General features: G+C 34.2%; 1 non-coding gene across 1 annotated transcript; it reads right to left on the bottom strand.

The window, feature by feature from the left end:
• Window positions 1-5,776: 5,776 nt before the first annotated feature.
• Window positions 5,777-5,848, bottom strand: Trnad-auc (transfer RNA aspartic acid (anticodon AUC)). Its single transcript has one exon. It is a non-coding gene; the product is annotated as a tRNA-Asp (tRNA).
• Between the last annotated feature and the right edge of the window lie 394 nt (window positions 5,849-6,242).

The raw sequence follows: 6,242 nt of genomic DNA, 5'->3' as shown, positions 1-6,242 counted from the left end.
CCGTTTTTTAACATTTCGTTTGTTATAGAGTCAATACCTGGACTTTTGTTATTTTTTGCCTTTGATATAGCATATATAAGCGACATCATCAAATGAGATATTTACATTATCTAAAATATGATCACAATGAATATCATTACTGTTACTATTATTATTATTATTGTGGGAAGAGTGGAGAATATCGTTACTATTAGTTGTATTAAATTTTTCTATATTGCCGAAGTGTAATTTTAGCGAATTGTTCATATCGTCGTGGTCTGAAGAATATCTTGAAGTTCCTGGTATTAGGATAGAATCAACATTTTGTTTCTGTCGGTTGCCTTTGAGTTCATTCCAAAATTCCTTAGATTGAGGCCCTCCTTTATCCATAATTTTTAAGCAATTTGATATTTTCTTTTGCATAATTTTACGTTTAAAAAGTGATTTACAGAATTTCCGCTTCTCTTGGTATGTTTCCCATAGAGAATTACAATAATTGATATCAAAATCAATATTATGTTTATTCTTAGAATATAATCTATGTGCTCGACACGATTGTCTTCGTTGATTTATCGCATATTTTGTTTCTTTATCAAACCATATCTTTTTGTTTGATCTCGTTTTCTTATAGCCTATTGTATTCTCTGCAACTAGCGTAACTTTGTTTTTCCACTCTACCCAAGCATCGTTCGCATCTAAACGACTAGGATCCCAATCTTTAAAGTCATAGTTAATTGAACTACTAAAATCACTCCAATCTTTAGGGATATTCCAATGTTTGGTGTTAGTTTTTGTCACCTTACATGTTTTACAAATATTATTCTCTATTAGTCTGATTACAAGCATGTTATGATCACTTCCATAATTATACAGTCCAAATTCATCAATAAACAATTCTTTTGTTACTTCATAGGTTTCTTGTGAAACAATGGCGTAATCTAGTATGCTGGCTTGAGGCGTTAAGAGGCGTTAAGCATAGTTATTTCTCCAATATTACAAAGGTCAATTAACCCCTGACCATTATAATTAGTTATCCGCATTCAGCGGATAACTCCTTGTTAGTAATTGGATCTCCCCCTTTAATCATGTTACCTACTTTACCATTAAAAAGGTAATGATTTTGGCATCTTCATTATTATCTTTAATTATAAAAATTTCCGAAAGTAATGTGTATACCACATGTTGTAACCCTGAATCAGTGATGTGTGAAAGGCTTGTCACATTTAGTCTATCTTATTGGATAAATCACAATAGAGGGCGCTGTTCTTGGACAGAAGCTCTTTTGCATAACAAAGAAAAAGGATAGAAGCCTTTTTGCAGAACAACTCAAATTTCACAGGCCATTTCCTGTGGGACAGAAAACTTTTTACACCACAAAACCTATCTTATATGATAGCATTCACAACAGCCTAAAAATATATATTATGTTAAACTCATTTTTTTTTTTTAAATGAACACAAGCCTTTTTGCATATCAGCTCTTCATATATAAGAACCTTTAATTTGCATATTTCATATAACTTGTACTAATAATTTGCATACTTTGGAGGAAGTGAAAAAGGTGTGATTTTGAGATTTACTAAACAGTCCTATGTTGGCTATTAGAAACCTGTATCCGAGTCATTTGAGGACAGAACAAAGTCTCTAAAGACATTTTAGTTTCATTATATATGCAATATTGAGAAATGAGGTCGAGGGTCAAATGTCATACTTCCGGTCATTTTCATTGGAGCAAATAGAAATATGTACATTCTGAATCCGGCTGTAAAAAAAATCAACTTTCTAGCATTAGTAGTTTTCGAGATATAGGAAAACTGTAATTTTCTCCCTTATTTGCATATTTGTACTTGTACTACTAATTTGCATACTTTCGAGGTGTGTGACAAAGGTGTGATTTTGGGAAGTACCAAGTGGTCCTATTCTGGCTAATAGGAACCTATATCTGGGTCATTTGATGGCAAAATAAAGTCTCTACAGACATTTTAGTCACATTGTGTATGCAAACATTGAGAAATGGGGTCGAGGGTGAAATGTTGTACTTCCGGTCATTTTTTCGTAAAATGTTTTATTAGAGCAAATATAAATATGTACATTCTAAATAAAGCAGAGAAAAATTAACTCTCTCGGACTAGTAGTTTTTGAGATATCATAACCCTGTAATTTCACCCTAATTTGCATATTTAAGCTAATTTGCATATCATTGTGATGAGTGACAGAGGTGTGATGCTGAAATTTTGATCTCCTCATTATATTATATTTAAAAAAGAAAAATCTCTGTTTGCAATTTGTTTCACTTTGGGCTGTTTTTTCACGCTGCTGCTCTAGCCCGCTACGTCACACGAGATGACTCATTTATTAGATGAAATCAAGCAGCAGTTATAGTACTACACTTTGACATTTTTGTTAAAATGGAAACTCGACTATAATTTATAGGTACCAACTGTATTTCTGGTATTTATGAGTCCCATGACAATACTGTATTTCGCTGTCAGATAATCATTGAATTATTATCAAAACAGTCCATGAAAGTTTTTGTTTGTAATATGATACTTCACACTTGAAGTATCTATAAGGCGTGATGAAGTGACCTCCAGACTTGACCTTAGCAATAAAATAAACTAAATTGAGTCTGTTTCATATCAAAGTTATTCACTTCTGTAACAAATCCACATTATAAAACGAGAAAAGAAACGTTTAATTATAACTCAAAAACCATTGTCTGACAGACAATTGAAGTATTTTTTGCTTTTAATTACATTTGTTCAGGTAAATAACTATTATGTGACAATAAAATGACATATTCAAAAACAAGAGGGACCATATATCTTTAAAACTGTTACGTCAATAAGCGAGCAGCGTTTTTTGTAAAAAATATTTCTTGTTTAGATAGATTGCCTAGCCTATAAGATTCTGTGATAAACAACACTTTTTCAACCTTTCATTAAACATTTAAATATCATTGAACATGGCTGTATTGTTATTTTCCTGGACTGATATTAGTAATTTAATGTTTTAGTTGTAGTGTTCTTAGGTATTACTAGGTCCTATTGAATGAACCAACAATACACTTTTTAGCGGTAGTCTTTTGCACGCTGTATGTGTATTTTGGCTCCTAAGTTCGCATCTTACATGACCATTCAAGATCTCTGTGCACACTGTAAGGCTTGGTTACCACTATAGTCAGGTGGCTTAACAACAAAAAATGAGGAAATCGTTACACGGTGGACAAAAGCGCCAAATTTGGCATGGAGCTTCGTTGGGACCTACCAATAGATTTTTGCCTAGGAGCCACTCTGGTCGTAATTTATTTTTGGGCGCCATCTTGGAACTCACTTTATATAATATTTCCTGAATCGGTTTTACTGACCTCAGAAATTCTCGATTCAGTACATTATTTGTCTATTTGTAACTTTTACAGCCAGAGATATACGATATACCAATTTACTGGCAGCCATTTTGGATTTTGGCGGCCATATTGGAAAATCGGAAGCTGATCGGGTGGCTCCTAGGCAAAAATCAATTAGTACGCCTAAAAGAAGCCTCATGCCAAATTTGGTGCTTTTGTCCACCGTGTAACGTTTTAGTCGCTAAGCCACCTGACTACTAGGACGCACCGCACAGACGTTCAAAACTGCACATTCGATCACCAACATTGAGGCGTCCTAGTGGGAAGAATGCAACGCAATGACGCAAGAATTCACCAATACGATGACAAGCAATAGTTTAAATAATCCATCTCTTGTCAACATATCACTTGCGTTGTTTTTAAATGTTTTTAAATTGGAGTTTCAAGTTAGGTGCGAAAATACAGTAAAATACAAGAAAAATTGCAAAACTATGCCTATCCTTAGCGCCCAGCGCTAGAATTTTCAAGAAGACAAGTCCTAGAACGACTACAAGAAAACGATTTGGATTTCATTTATGTTCACCGTAAAATTAATTAAATGTGTTCTACGAGTTCGTGATACAAACTAATGTAATAAACTATGTACCTCAGGCGGGTGTCACGAAACCTAAGATCACGAAAGCTAAGATCTCCTAAGACCTAAGATCACGAAACCTAAGATCCAAGACCTAAGATTACAAATTCTAAGATATACGACAGCTTAAAAACAATAATTGTTTATCTATACACAATTTTAAACATAGTAGGTTACATTTATTAATGCTTTTTACCATAAATTTATTTAAATACTTATCACAAACAGAAATAAACTCACAATATTTTCGCCTGTTGAGTAAATATTATACAGATATTGACTGCTTAGAGGTTATAAAATATAAGATTTGACATCCCCGAGTGAATTATATTATGTTCGAGGGAATATATATTTCCCGAAGCGCCAGCTGAGGGAAATATATTCCCCGAGAACATAATATCATTCCCGAGGGGATGTCAAATCTTATATTTAACCGATATAAAAGGCGATATCACGTATTCACATATATATTATATAGCCAAGAACAAGTCTGCTGGGTTGGGTGAAGCTAGGCTAGGCCTAGGCCTTCTATAGTATTTGTATTGTATGTAAACAAGCCTGCCTAGACACCACCTTACCTTGCGAAGAATAATATACAGATAATTACTAATTAATGATTCCTTGGCAATAAAATATTCACTTAGGCCTAGGTCGTTTAAATTAACAGAAGAATTTCCATCAATAAGCCTATTAATAATAATATTATAATCAGGTAGGCCGAATAAACAATTCATCGTCTTCTCTTCGAGGAGCCAAATCACCGGATGTTCAGCGCGTACTAGTTACTAAGTGACTACCGTGAGTATTGACCAATCACAAACGGTGTTTCATCACATTTAGGGAGGACTAATAACAAATGAGGGCTAATAAATGAGGACTAATAACAATGAGGACTATGTATGCATAGTTTAAATAGTTTAGATGATTAATTTCTTCAAGCAAGCTGCGTGGCGCAACGGTAGAAGCGTTGTCTTGCGATGGAGTGACAATTCCACCCAGGTTCAAGATCCAGTAGATGACTTTTGTTTATTTATCGGCAAACGCGAGTGTTGCCACACGAAAATTACACAGTCAATATCATCGAACTCGAGAATGTATATGTTTAATGACAGGGGACACGATAATATCAATATCATCGTTCTCGAGGATATATACGATTTACGATCCTCGCAGCGGTAGTCATGTGACGCAGTTTCAACCAATCACGTTCACGTATTTACATAGGCTATGTAATATATACCTTTGTTTCACAACAAATAAACTGGACGGTTTGTTTGTTGATATATATTTACTCCATTGCGTTGGTTTCAGGGGGTATTTACCTTTCTCGCCTGCATTGTATTTTGACTCCAAAATAATTCAACTAACTTTAATATTCTGAATACCACACTTAGAATTAGGCCTCATAAGTACTTTTATGAAAGTGATTCACATAAAAAGTAACAAATAAATATTTATAAATAAAAATTGGTGATTTTACAGACGTGTTTCTTGCACACTTTCGCATACTCATCTTTCAAATTTTTCGTTTCTATGTAGCGCCAAAAGAGCAACAACAATAGAGGGCTAAAATGCGTCTACATTTAATGCATTTATTGGTGAAATGCACGTTTAATTTGTTCAATATATTTTGTCAATTTGTCAATAAAAATGCTGTAATATGTTACTGCTGATACTTTTCAATTTTCAAAGAATATTAATCGATCTTAAAATTAGCATCACTACTTACCCTAGGCCTAGTCATAAGAGCGACCTAAGGGGATATGATGAATTTTAAGTGAAGGTAAGATGAGGAAATCTGTGAGAATGAGAAAAAGTCGCCCCAACCGAGACTCGAACTCGGACCGCCTGCTTGATATGCAGATGTCCTAACCATTAGACCACTGGGGCTTTCATGGTATTGTTCGAACTCGATTGAATAGCGACTCAGAGTCGCTATCCAAAACTTAAGGTTTTTGTGGATTGGCATGTTTGTTTGTTATCTGAATAAAAAATAATGGAGTCATTTTCAATATGAAGTCTTTAATTTTATTATTGTATGTATACCCTAATTGTTTTGGTGTTTCACTGTAAGTGACCGAGTTTCACGCAACAAACTTGTTTAGAAATGGTATGGATATTATCATCAGTTTACTAGGCTAGTAGTACTAGGCTAGCCTAGAGGCCTAGGCCTAGTCGTAAAACGGTTCCGGACCAACTTTAGGCCTGGTTAACTAGGCCTGGTGTCTTTACTATGTGGATTTTGGCGAAACATTGATGTAAGATTTATGATTTATAAATGTAA

Source organism: Antedon bifida, chromosome 3, assembly GCF_963402885.1.
Source record: "Antedon bifida chromosome 3, ecAntBifi1.1, whole genome shotgun sequence".
Lineage (NCBI taxonomy): Eukaryota > Metazoa > Echinodermata > Crinoidea > Comatulida > Antedonidae > Antedon > Antedon bifida.
Note: the sequence above shows the minus strand (reverse complement) of the source record. Positions and strands in the feature narration are given on the sequence as shown.